The sequence below is a fragment of the Halichondria panicea genome, chromosome 3 (genome assembly GCF_963675165.1).
Source record: "Halichondria panicea chromosome 3, odHalPani1.1, whole genome shotgun sequence".
NCBI lineage: Eukaryota > Metazoa > Porifera > Demospongiae > Suberitida > Halichondriidae > Halichondria > Halichondria panicea.
In genome coordinates this window covers 3,608,257-3,623,208 of record NC_087379.1, presented here as the reverse complement: position 1 = coordinate 3,623,208, position 14,952 = coordinate 3,608,257, and the positions used below count along the sequence as shown (strand labels likewise).

Below are 14,952 nucleotides of genomic sequence, written 5' to 3'. Positions count from 1 at the left end.
CATACCGTTTCCGATCGTAGCGATGTGGGTGTCTTCATCATCACTAAGCTGCTGATATTCAGGTGATTACCTGTAATGTCATCAACTCCGTCAAAAGTGAAGGAAGGGATTGTTCAGATCCCCAAAAATCAAGTGCACCTTGGCTCTCTTCGCGTTTAATTGTTTACTATCCTTAAACCTTCGGCGTACTATCCTTAAACCTTCGGCGTACTCCTTATTTTGATATCATGTGGAATCACTAGTGTCACCTCATCACTAGTGTCACCTCTTTGGCTATCTTAGCAACAGGCCCCATTCGTTTATAATGCATACAGCACATACACCTCAGGGGCATTAAGGACTGTCCAAATTAAAATTACAAGGAATTTTGTTATAATGATATTCATACACAAGTGTCATCGCATTGGAATGTTTATCACATGCGTGGGTTTAAAACATCTGCAATTACTAGTGGGGGTGGAGCTTCGGTCACATGACACTGTACTTAGCTTTCTGAAGTTGACCGTAGCTAGTTGATCGTGTAAAACCCTGAAAAACTATTTGTTGTAAGCTACCTAGTAGTTATTAAAGGCCTTAACTAAGACTATTAGATAGTAGAGAACTTGTTTCCTGCTGCGCAAGACAGAGTGCAACCAAACAAGAATGTTAGGAGGAGATCTCGGGGACAATTCAGGTAAATCTTAGCATGTTGTTTGTGTAGACCGTGATTACCTGTAGACCGTGATTAGGCCACTCCAAGTGACACTCTGGTTTCTGGTCCTGAAGTTTTTCTAATTGCATGCGGGCGGGCGGCTTTTCTCATTTCTCATTATGTCATTATCAATTTCACCTTATGAATTTCATTATTTTGCAAATGAATATCATTATCACACTATTTTGTACCACATGGACCATTATGCGCATGCGTAGTAGAAATAATGGGATAGAAATCCAATAATGAGATAGAAATCCAAGAATAAAATCTGATGCGGGCGGTGGACCAGAAACCAGAGTATCACTTGGAGTGGCCTTACCTATGAATCTGCTTTTGCACAGCAGGATTTCATCAGTATATGATATGTACATCAGGATTCCAAGAAAAGATAGGATCTAACTAAGCTGGAACAAATGGTTTTTTTATAATTTAGTTTTACAAGGAAATTTCATGTTAATTGGTCACATGATAGTCACATGATCTTTTTTTCATTAAGGAAACTTAAATTATTATGACAAAACAAAATGTGCAATTACTATGTTTAATATTGAATACTTTTTGATATATGTGACGTTGGCTGTTCTTGATTCTGGACATGCCTTAATACACCTGAGACGGTGTACCTACTCATTTCCATCATTTCCATTAGGCTGAAGGGTGCACCCATCAGGGCCAAGGGTCAGTAAAGTATACGAGTGGAGTGAACCAACTTAATCTGAGACAACTTGAACACGGCTATCTTCTTCTTTGGCACTTATATAAAGTGGCACATATCTCTGTTTAGGGAGGTACAACGCAGTGCCACCTGCAATCTGGAATACATTGCTAATAAGATACTGTACAGCTTCGTTGGCGTAGTTTTAATTTTATACGAAATTGTTGGTTGTTGTAGCGGCCAGAAGTATATAGGATAACGGCGCAAGCTATAATTTTTGCGATCTATATACCAGATGATAGAGCAAAGGATTGCCTATGCAGCTTTGCTTAGTTTGCACGGAGTTATGCGCGTTGGAAACTCGAAGTTGTAAAACAGCAGTATTGAGAAACGCCCACTCAGGCTGCTTAGCATCAGATTTTGCGGAGGGGTAGTAGAAAGACTGTAAATAACTATAAGCCATAAGCCAGAAAAAAGTTATGACTATAAATCTGGCTATTGCTCAATACCAATATCCGCTCCAATTGGTCTGTTTTCCCAGAGCCTGTCACATAAACTGTCACATAAGGCATTTTTATAATGCATGTGCATTATATACTCTATACTCTCGGCACTAAAGCTACTCTCGGCACTAAATAATAATTATAATAATATGGGAGGTTTAATACTCTCCTATAGAACTCAGGTAGGTTAAGGACTGGGACCAGCATTTATTGCTGAATCAGCTAAAACGCAGCCACGCCCACGATACTTATCTTTTTTAGTTCTAATTTCGGAGGTCTAAACCTTCCTTTCAGCTCAAAATTTTTAGTGTAGTAGGTAGTTCAAAGCTTTGTGCAGACTATTCAATCGGGAGGGAGCTGTCGATTTTGCAAAAAACCTAGTTTTCTAGCTGTTAATGTAAAAGCTAATAACTTACTTTGCATAGAGTACCATGCTTCCTCCCGATTGATTAGTCTGCACAAACCTTTGAACTACCTACTACACTAAAAATTTAGAGCAAGACCTCCGGAATTAGAACTAAAAAAGATAAGTAGCTACACACAAAAACATATTAAAAATCGTGGGCGTGGCTGCGTTTTAGCTGATACAGCAAGCAATAATTGCTGGTCCCAGTCCTTAACGTACCTGAGAATGCTTTCCTATGATAATTATGATTCTCCTAATAATAATTATGGACAATGCCTAATCTGGGGGTCTCTCCTATAATAATCTCTCCTATAATAATATGGGGTATGCTTAATATTATCTGAGGGCCTCTATAGGAGAGAATTTAGGAGAGAATTTATCCTATTTGCACTAAAAGCAATCATTAATTATGCTTCAAATTTGTATGGTGAAAAAGGGACAATTTAACTAAACATCAATGTCAAAAACTAAGCATAGTTCAAGAGGAGTCCTCTCCAGCTGAATGTGTGTCCTAGGATCTTCCCCTAGGATCTTCCCCTAATTATAACAATGACACACAGATTGCAAACACACAGATTGCAAAACATTATATGGTCCAGGCATTTTCCATAGAGCGACAGCTTTTAAAAGGTTGAGATCGAATGTTGATGACAGTGCCGAAAAATTGTGAAAGAACATACAGATTTTTGTTGGGCGGCTCCTGCTGTCTGCCATGTGCTTGTCAGTGAGTAAGCCTCCTTTCAGTAGTATCGACCAAACAGTAGTATCGACCAAATCCAATACGACTATCCGAGATCAGAATTTTATATAAAAATAACTCAGTCTGAATGTATTCTACATCTTAATTGTTTGCACATCCTCCTTAATTCCTTAATTATGTATAATTATAAATCATGTCTACTATAGCTGATTTTCTGCTGTCTGTGTCTGCACGTTATGTGACCTTCTGGGTCTGTGTGCAGTCTTTTTCACGAGCTCGGTTTTGCTGGTCTGTCCGTGCAGCACTCCTGGAATGTGCACTTTCTGAAGGGCTGATGTGATGTGATGACGAACGAGATCATACTAGCCGAACGAGAACATACTAGAAGGTGATGCGTCTCCATTCCTTTCACAGATATTATGTACAACGATTACAAGCATTCATTCTCAACATCTCTCCATCTTCCATCTTCCCACCATCCTTCCATCCTAGCTATTTTCTGTGTCTGCAAAAGGTTTCATCAACCACGGGTCTCCAAGAATTACTAGTGGTACGTCCAATGATGAATTAACAAACACACGAGCATCATGCACTTTTCCAAGGCCAACCATCTAAAAATAATCCACTAGTCTGATGCACTTTCTTTAGGTTTAATTATAGGTATAATGTGATCCTCCAGGGAATCCCCAGTAATCCTTGCACTACATCCTTCATACTATCTCCACACATCATACTATCTCCACACACTTTGGTAATAACTTAGCAATAGCAGAACGACTGATACCTGATACCGAATAACTGTGATAAAATTCTGTATTGCTAATCTCCATAAGGTAGTACTGTAAGGGCATCCAAACAGTGTCAAATGTTTGTTTTGAGATTCTCCTTCCACCACTCGTCTCCTGCCTTCACGGAATACCACCAGTGTGTACTTACTCCACACAGTTCTGGTTCAAGGGGACCGGACCATGCCAATAGTGTTTGTGAATCAGCTTCACATAATACTAGTGCTGTTAATTTCCAAGTTCTTGCCCACTGCACGAAATGATTTTGCGCATGCTCATTGACCTGGCACATGTTGCGATCATACAAAGTGGATCAAGGTGCACAAAATGAGCATGAGTAATCAAGAGTGATCGTCACAGCAGCCTTCTACTTTGGCACCATCATTTGGCACCATCAGTGTAGATTTATTTTTTGACACAACCTATGTCGTACCTCCTCTGACTGGTAGGTTGAGAATTTTGTAAATTTATAGTAGAGTTTATGCTAGTTAATAGTTAAGGTCTGATTTTTGAGGAGCATGTACTACAATGGAGCATGTACTACAATATAGTATACTTTTCACAGCTAGACCAGTCGCCCAAAATGGTTGGTTTTTGTTGCGTAGCAATCCACATTATGACTGACATCACCTGACATCACATGAGTACCAAATAACGACAAGATAATTTGTGATGTAACCTACGTCAACCTACGTCAGAAAAAAGCATCAAAACGGACACCACTTTTGACAAAGAGACAAGTTAGTACAGATGAAAAGCAGATGAAAAGTATACTATTGTAGTTAGTACATGCTCCGCAAAAATCAGACCTTAACTAGCATAACTCAAAAAATAAATGCCTAACAATCATTATTTTGCTACTATAAATTTACAAAATTCTTTTAACCTTGCACAACAATCTTAACTCAAACATTTAACTCAAACATATAAGATAGTTTCATGCCTAACATATTTTCAATGTACACATATTCTAACAGCATGATGATGTCACAGGTGGTGGTCCAATGGAAGCACCAATAGTTGAACATTCACAAAAACGTCATCCTATAACATATTCATCGTTAAAATCAATTTGTTGAAGTTGGAGCTTTCCGTGGGTCATTTGGGTTCCTCGATCTTCGTAGCCGGAAATCTATAGTTATTTTACAGTACAACTACGGTGCACAATAGCATTAACACCCAGCTTAACCCTTTCCCGGCTTTGGACGACATATGTCGTCCAGCTGACCGAGATTTTTCAAAAATTTGCTGTGCTGGCTGTGTTGGAGCTATGCGCACACTGTAGGTACCAGCACATGCGCATTGAGCTGCTCTTTCACATGGTATTTTCAACATCTTGCTTTGAGGTACACTTTGTGCAGTACGGTCGAAAGAAAAGTGACCGTTTGATGATGACTTCAAGATCTTTGTAGTACAACCTCAGTGGGGTTCTAGAGCTGCTAGACAGTGAGAATATCAATCCTCATGGCCTTGTAGAGTGAGAGGACAGTGACTGGGATCATAGCTAGGTAGGAAGCTACCTCAAGCTAAAAAATAAAGAGCCTGAGGAGCCTGAAGGAGCTGGACCAAGTTTCTGGATCTGGTAAGTCTAGAGTAGCATTTGTAAAACATACTGTATACTGATAGCTTCAGGATAGCTTCAGTATATGTTTGCTTAGGCTAGTTAGTACAGCAGTGGATATCATGAGCCACCATTGAACTTGTAAACGTGTGTGTAGGTGAAGAACGTTTCCCGGGAAAAGGGCGTCTGCTGATACGACCTCGCAGAGAAGTTTCGGCAGATCCTGATCGAACTATGTCACCGTGAGAACATTGAGAACACTTACTTAGTGTCTATAGCACTTTGTGCCTTCGTATAATATTGTTTGTGTACATAATTGTGAATGTTTGTAAACAATCGCTAATTAGTTGGGGGTGGGCAGTTGCTAGGTAACGATGATGATGTCATGGTACCCCCGGGGTCTGGGCTACCTGTAGGAAATAGTTACGAGTGATTTCAATGTATGGTTCATAAGATATGGATTTTTAAAGAAAAACATGTATTAATTCTGTATTATTTTGTTTTAATTAAAGCCGGGAAAGGGTTAAGCTTACTATAAGCAAGAAAAATGTTTACAAAAACTGTTGTAACATTGCTAAGAAAAAAGTCTAGGACCCAATTTTTTTTGTTCGAGTTCTGGAACTCAATGGAGACATATTTGTATTTGCGCAATATGGTAATTTGTATCCATATATAACTTTTGGGTTAAAACATTGGACACGCCCTTCAAATTTGTAAAAACTGCACTACCGTGAGTACCTCTAAGGGTATGATGTCCAAATTTGGTACACACAATGCTCTGTGTATGGCCAACATTCCTATAGAGTAAAACTTAGCTATAGACACATGTGGTTGGTGAGAAGTACAAACTAATGATATTCATCACACATACTTTGAATATTACAATGACAGAAGCATGAAAATTCACACCTACACAATGTTAAGTAAGAGTACTATAGATCTATAGAAAAAAATTCTTTGATATATATTTCTCGTCAGAAAAACTTTCAGTCCGTTTCTGGCACTCACCGATGCGACTTGAATTCTTTTGAGTATTTTTTAATCAGTTTTTCCAGTTCAATTCCAGCTTTGCCCTAGTAAGTATCCATACATATAGTTTCTAGCTCTTCTAAAGTAATTTGTAATGTTTTCATTGGACACACTATCAAGACCAGTCGGTGTATTTTTTCGCAGTCTGGTAATGTTGTAATTGTATCGCTTCGCCAACGTTCTATCGGGTTCAGACCACGAGTATGAAAAAAGAGTATTGTAACCGATTTTTCCAGAATGGCTTGCCAACATGTCTGCTAATTTCATTTTGGGAGTGTACCGCCCCCTTTGTTCCAGAATATCTCTTAAACCTCTGGGTATTCTGACCAAACAACCATCTTTACGGACCTCTTTGGTGACGTACATCGTCTTTCCTTTGTAAGTGGTATCATGCATGCAAGGTACAGAACCACCAGGTCCAGCGTTCATGCGATTCACGTTTAGAGAATCCTCGTCAAAGGCCATATGGCAACCACTTTGATCAAATACCCAGAAGAGCCGATAATCCTCTGCAATTCTAACCGCACTTTCCATTTGTTTCATAAATTTGTTTCCAGTCCAATATCCGTCACGTGATTCGCCATATTCCAGAAGTGAGTGTTCTCGTTCTCGCTCCCATTGTAATGTTTGCATCATACTCTGCCTGCGTTAAACACAAATATCCGTCGTGTTCAAGTACAAAATCGGACACCATTATGCCCGATCCCCTGCGAATAACTTGACTTTCAGGCATTGTAGCAGTTCATTAGCATTGAAAGTTGGGATATTTTTTGCAGTTGGAATGCCTCTTTAGCTTCAACGTTTGGTGCCAACTCGTGTGTGAGGAATCCTCCAACAATAAGCTGGCAGAGGAACTTTGTTCGATGCTGTATAACATCATCTCTAGCCGTCGATGGTCTAAGACCAGTTCGTGCAGCCATAAACGAGCTGTTTGCACACTTATCTAGCCAGGAGTAAGGGTACTTTTGGGTAACAGATGCTCATTCACCCAACGACAAAATATTGCGGCAGTTAAATTTGGCTTCCCTTTAACAACAGCATTGTCTTGAACAAATTTACTTGCAGATTTGTCCTTGACGTTGATACTTGCCTTGCTGGGAATCAGGAAAAGAACCTTCATGCTGGAAAAAAGAATACTTCCATTCTCTCACAGTTCTTTCGTTCCTTAAAATGAGGTTCGCAATTTGATTAGCGGCATCTGTCTGCTTGACACCATTTAATACAACCAGCGCGTAGTGAAGTGTCATTGCCAAAGACTTCAAATTATCTCGAGACAAAGAACTGGTCCATTTTTCTACATAATCTTTCATTTTTTCATCATCAAGGAGAGGCTGAGTTTCAGTTGAGTTGGAAGAAGCTGGTGGTGCTGGTGGTACGGGTATGGTTGGCTCCTCTGGCGGTTCATCTGGGATAGTGGCTTCTTTTTGGGACAACTTGAGTTTCTTAGCTTCCCTTGCTTGCTATGGATCTTTCTCTTAGTTTTAGGCATCTTGTAATAGCTACAGAGACTTCTCTAACAAAATTCTGTGTGCTTGATTTAGAAAAAAAAGCTTAGCATTTTATAGCAACCACTAAAATTCTAATTTTTCACGGTTATTTAGAACAATTTGAATATTGTAAAAGTTACGGTTTGCGAGTTATAACAGGTCAAAGGTGAGTACCCTAAAAATTTTTTTGGAGATTTATGCTCTTGTGCACCGTACATTAAATGGACAAATCTTCTTGTTGCGTCGCTTGTATGTGATGATCTGAAAGGGGGGAATGTGCAGTAATACACAGTGAACTGCATGCCATACTTACTGGATAGTAGAGACAGTCACATCTTCCTTAGCGACCCTTAGCGACCCATGAAGACTGTTCCAATGACCTAGAAATAGTACGTCGATGATGAATTATCCTCTCAACAAGGAAAACCGAGAGGAGGTTGGACACGCATCATCATGACGTCTTCAGTCATGTGATAATTAAACATTTATAGAATTCCTTTGAGGTCAAAGGTGAGCACACACTGCACACCCCCTCCTCACACACACACACACGGCGTGCACACCCCCCCCACACACACACAAACAACACAAACACATAACATATATACCACATATACCACACACACACGGCGTGCACACCCCCCCCCCCGAACACACACATAAACACGGCGTGCACACAAACATGGCGTACCCACACACACACACACACACACATGGCGTGCACACAAACATGGCGTGCCCACACACACACACACACGGCGTGCACACCCCCCACACACACACATAACCACACACACAACCACACACACACCACGCATCGCATCGCATCGCATCACACCACACACCACACACACACACACACCCCCTATACACACACGGCTTGCACACACTACACACACCCCCTCCCCACACACACACACACACACACACAAATTAAACACAGCGTGAACACCCCACACACACAAACAAACACGGCGTGCACACCCCCCACACACACAGACATACGGCATGCACACCCCCACCACACAAACACACACATGGCGTACACCCCCCCACACACACACAACACACACCCCTCCACACATACACAAAGTAAAAATTAAACACGGCACACACACCACACACACAGCTTGCACACCCTCCAACACACCCTCCAACACACACACAAACACGGCATGCACACCCCAACACACACATGGCGTGCACCCCCGCCCCCCCCCCAACACACACACCCCCCCAACACACACACACTCTACACACACAAAAACCACACACACACAAACACGGCGTGCCCACACACACACACACACACACACGGACCTGGTGAGTAATATTATAGCTCATGTAGACTTCTGTGGTAGATTCTATCCTGTGGCTGATCTCTCTAGTCACTGTTACTCTCTAGTCACTGTTACATGAGCAAGCTTACTTGTACCGGCCTGTAACAGAGATCTACCACAGTAAATAGAACAGTACAGTGAGTTCTCAGTCATATTCTTCTCAGTCCTGTTCTAGTTACAACACTTTTACTAAATTAAATTTAACCTTCTTTCTTGGCTCTTTGTTGTCCGCTTCTTTCGTGTTTTCTTCTTTTGTGCTCTAAATCCTAGCAACGTGTAGTCTGGGTTGATACTGGGACGTTTGGCTGAGCCTCACTAAATAGTTCTGGGCCTTTTTCTGAGACCCCATCGGAAAGTAATGTGTTCCAGTATTATCTGCTGTTGTAAAATAAAATTGTTTTCCCTCAGCTCCCATCTTTACTATCGACCCAATAGGAAAGGAGTTTCTGATCTCTCGTAAGTCGGAGTCGATGTAGTACGGGTACGGGTGGCAATTTCCCATGACTCAATTCTTTCTCTGTTCTTTTTTTGTATAGTGATTCACATGTATAGTGATTCACATGAGATAAAATCTTTATGGTCACTAATTATTAATCTTCCAGCAGACCTGTTCATGCAGATCGACCTGTTATGGACTCGTCAAAGAGGCAATGACCTGAGAAAGGATACCTCCATAATGTAAGACTTATCTAGGAGCGATTTTTCTGACTACGACTTGCTTGAGATGGTAACATTTGCCGTCCTCTAACTCTCCAATGTCGTCGTTCCACAGCACTATTTTGTTCACATTCTGTAATGATTGACCACCTGATACAGTAGCCTTGCTTTCTAGTCGTAGAACTTTGATAACAGAAGATACTCCACTAGATCACAAAGCTGAACATCACTGTTGGGGGAAAATTTATTGCGATCAATAAATAATTTTTGAGGTGATGTTGTAAATGCTGTGTTTGTTGCCAGTTGTACATTAAAGTCTTCTGCGAATTTGCTCTTTTTGATTTTACAGGCTGATATGTCCACTGTTTCGCCATTTTCTTCGAATTCTTTGAGAAGGTCTCTTTGACGTTTTCGGAAGCCAAAAATCCTCGTTTGTTCAATCCCATCATGTAAAGTAGCATGAAAATAGTCGGTTCCTTTCTTCGATGGGGACATGTCGCTAACGTTGACAACAACACCAGTCACTTTTGCGGAGTCACTTTTGCGGAGTCACACCCAGTGTAACTGGCAATGTTTTGAAACTCCGTTTCGGTGCTATCAGCTGAGTTGGAAGCCATCTACGTTTGGATTGAAGAAGATTATCACGATCGAAGCCAACTGTAAATGGCCACGAGGAGTACTGCCTTGTGAACATTGAAGGTATAGTAAAGAGCCACGTGAAGGTATAGTAAAGAGCCACGTGGTAAGATTGTCCAAGAAAGGAACACTGAGACAGAGTCATACCTAGATGGACGATAGACCAAGTGCTCCTTCTTTAGTGAGACTGCCAGATACAAAGTATCATGACGCGTTGACTGGGGATGGGGTTCAAACCTGGAAAAGAAAGAGGCAGCTCTCAGACAGAAAGAAGTAGATTTGCGTGAAAAGGAATTGATGTTAATTGATCAAGAAAGAAGAATCAAGGACAGTAAAAGCAAGCAGGATAAAATGGAAAGACAAGTGATGCAGATGGATCGAAAGTTGAAAAAGCTAGAAAAAGATGAACGAATGAAGAAGAGAGAAAGGGAAGTGGATGATCGAAGGGAGGAAGAAATGAGAAAAAGAGCAAAGATATAAAGTTGAATTGAAGTTTAAGTCACGTGGACGAGGACGATATCAAGGACATCGTAAATAAGGGAAACCGTATAAAGGAAACCGTATACAATCATAGCCCATCCCATGCATGATATTCATCAACATTCAGTAGCTAGAAACACAATGAACAATCACAATGAAGACACATCAAATTTGTTGTAGTAATAATCAAAAATGAATATCAAAAGTGATTGTGGACATTGAAAATGCATGAAGTCAAGACTCCTCAGATGCATACGCAGTTATCACGTATAAAATCATCATAGGAGTCTGATGACGGGAGGTACAGATTCACAATGGCCAAGGGTTTTCCATGTGATAACCTGTATAATTATATTAAAAGGGTTGGCATGAGTTATCAGGTCAGTCATGTTATAGTTGTACTTAGGCTAGCGGACTATGGTGGTACAGAAGCAGGGTACAGAAGCAGAGTGAGTTGCTCTGTACAGCTGAAGCATTCCTTCAACTTACTTGAAAATCGCTTTCACCATGAACTGTTTTCACCTAGGATTTACATTTAGCTGTTAATCTTGGGGTAAACCTCCCCCTTGCAGTTTCACCCAAGCTCTTCACAAGGCGAATTCGCCTTGCAATTACCTAGGACTTTGAGAGGTAAACCTCCCCCTTGGCAATTACCTAGGACTTTTGATCACGGATTTTTGTTTTGATGTTATTATGCGTGATTACTACATGTGTACATACAAATTAATGATTACAATAATTTTATTATGATGTGTAAATGGATCACTTAGCTTTTTATAGAGTGCTCTCGCCTGCAACTCCCTCTCAAGCTAGCCTGGGCTGTCACCATCCACAAGTCCCAAGGACTTACTCTTGACAAAGTAGTAGTGGATGTTGGCAAAAAAGAATTTTGTTGTGGACTCACATTTGTCGCCTGCTCCAGAGTTTGTCACATAACAGACCTTCTGTTTTCTCCACCATTCACTTTCCAGCGCTTGACCTCTCTCTCCAACAGCCAGCGTCTTCATGCTGGAAGACCAACGGCTTTTCACAATTCAACAAACAAGCTCAATCTCTCCACCCACACACACAAACATGCCATCTTCAGCATTACCGTGATCCATGATCTCATCACTATGAATGACCATGAGGACGTCTGAGGGGTGTTATAGGCACAGTGCCATAATACAGTGCCATAATGGAGTGTTGGTCCTGTGTAGTGGTCAAGCTTGACCATCACTGCTAGAGGTAGGTCAGGTGGGCCTCCATTTCTGTATCCATTTCTGTAGCAAATAGCTTCAATTGTACCCATTGCCCCATTGCTCCATTCACAAGGCCGGTTTCTACCCAGAGGTTGCTGACACGAGCTGACTTGGCGAGGCATATAACAGCTTCCAGGCCATCAGGTGATGCCAGTGTGAATGGCTTTGATAGTGGCAATAGGCTGATTAGAGTCCTTAAGCTTGGTGATGTTGTATTCAACCACTGCCTCAACTGTAGGATAGAGATGAAGAGCATTGGCAAAAGGTGTGAGATCTTGCACGTTGGTTGGTGTGTGCTTCATCAGTTCCTCCCAATCTTGGGCTGCATTTCTCAACTTGAGAAGGATGTCTCTGAACTGCACTTGACTTGGGTCATTACCAGCTTGACGCATCACTTGTGTAAGTATGAAAGCTCTGTCAAACTGGGTGTAGGCTGATCTTCCCTGATCAAGGAGTTCCGTACGGGTGTCAGTTGTGTTGATACGTATTGGGTGGAAAGTTTCAACCACCAGCTAGCTTCTCTGCTACATCTCAAAGAGGATCCACTTCTCTACCAGGGTTTTCTCTATGAGAATGAACTTGGCTGTGTTGGCTGTGTTGGACTGACAATTTGATATTAATAATTATATGCACAATTATTCGGACGTGGGACGAGAGCACACAAGCGAGCGCAAGTTGAAAGACCTTCAGCGACCTGACCGCAGAACTGCTCTCGTCAAGTATGTACTGTGGACCACCACGTTACAAAGAACATGACAAGCTTGGAGTTATATCTTATTGTTATTGTTGTTGTAGTTTTCTTGATGGCGATGATTCTGATATTTTAGAAGATGGGGAGATTGTACCTGATCCTGGCTGTGTGGGACCAGACGTCTAATTGTGTGAGTATAGTGAGTATATTGGTATAATGTACTTTTGTTTCGCTAACCCCCTAACCCTCTTTTCTTTACGTCATCCTATGTTTATCTCATACAATTAATAATGAGTCACTAAAATTAATCTTCTATATTATCGTCAAATTCATGTAGGATAGCCATGAATTTCTTACTTCAATTACACAGCGTGGCATGATGATGTCTCTCCTGGCAGTGCGCAGCTCCTTCGCTCTCAAGTACTCCTCGTCCTGCCACACCCCAAGCGTGTTCAGACACCTCCAAAACAACTTGCAGAGCCTCTGCATTAGCTGGATGTGGGCCCTTCAAAAACTTTGGAGGCTGTCGTTGGAGGCTGTTGAATGACTCATGGGGACACAGAAACAGTGTGGACAGTGGTTGAGCCCTCTGTGGACGGGCTGTAGTGTCTTGTAACCACGAGGAAGATCGCGCACACACATCTGCTGAAAGAAAGCGATAATAATTGGCTAAGTTGTACACGTATTGTGATATGATCACTTACCTTGCCTTTCTTCCTGATCAATTTCATTCTCTGGTCTCTCCCAAACGATCTCTGCCCTAAACCTCTTGTTGGCTGGTGATCACGAATGAATTTATTCAATTTCTGAGATGAAACTTGAGGAGGAATATCGTCGTATTCAACTGTGTATAGGTTTGTATTGGTCTTACTTTTATGGCCATAGTAAGCGCTGTGGATAGTATAGCTCTGTGGATAGTATAGCGAATGTCCATGCACTGCGAATGTCCATGCACTGCTTGTGATCTTGTCTGTCCCTGCACGACGTTCACTCTTCGTTCACTCTTGCGGTGTGCAAGTCTTGCGGCACAATTTGGCTTGAGGCTAAAAGTTGCTTGAAAGAACCAGTTACGACGGTCATGCATTGAAAGAAATACACCTACTTGAAATTAGTCATAACGATGTGAGACTAGCTAATTTGTTTTAGAGAGCCTCTGCTTAATCGATTTCGACCGTAATTCCTCAAATATTGGAAATGCTGGAAATGCAGCACAATTATATTTCTCGGGCGCTAGTTGCATGTATAACCTGTATAACCTTAAGGAACCTGAATACACGCCAACACAACTGAACACTGAACACTGACTATATGCAACTTGGTTGGTTAATGAAGTTGGTTAATGAAGCTCTTTGTTGACAAACAAAACGTCTGGAAAACGGAACCAAGTGAAATATCAATGTTCTATTAGTGAAGTTTTAGGTCGTCGTCCACTCTGAACTTATGAAATCACCTTTTATTTCTGCTTCACATGTTATTTCCAGCTGGTCACAGCAATTAGCAATTATTATAAAACAATAATGGGCTCCCCCGTTCACTTCATGTTTTGAGGAATGCTTATCTGAGGCTCGGATGCTCGGAATAATTTTAGCATAATAGGTGTAGTTTTGCATAACGACGTTTTCTAAATTATCATGGCAATTTGCATTAGCAAATTGGAAAAATAAACCTCCCTGCAAAATAACGTTTTAAACTTACGGACACTAAAAACTAGTCTGCAAGAGAAGTTTGCCAATTAATTAGTGACCTTAATTACCTCTGTGTATAATTTATAGCAGTGCAGGTAAAAATCGAAGGTAAATGTGCTGAGTAGAGTAACATCAGCAACACCTATATATAAGGAGACAAGAATGGCCTATATCTCATCTCACCTTCATTCTGGAGTTTTTCCATATTCTTGCAAGTTTCCAACGTCCAACTCCGGTTTATTTCGTAATTGACGTTGACGTACGTACAGCTCCTGTAAGTCGATGAGTACTAGATTTCTATTGTCGTCGCTTACACAAATGTTATTTCTTCTTCTTTTCATGAACATACCTAAGGAGCTTGATTATAACCCTAGTTTATGATTATATAGTAAACCACAAATA

The 14,952-nt window shown here is 41.1% G+C and overlaps 1 long non-coding RNA gene across 1 annotated transcript; it reads left to right on the top strand.

Moving 5' to 3' along the window:
- Positions 1 to 2,401: 2,401 nt before the first annotated feature.
- LOC135333615 (uncharacterized) lies at positions 2,402 to 5,640 on the top strand. Its single transcript, XR_010393998.1, has 2 exons — positions 2,402 to 5,325; positions 5,462 to 5,640. It is a non-coding gene; the product is annotated as an uncharacterized LOC135333615 (long non-coding RNA).
- The last annotated feature ends 9,312 nt before the right edge of the window (positions 5,641 to 14,952 follow it).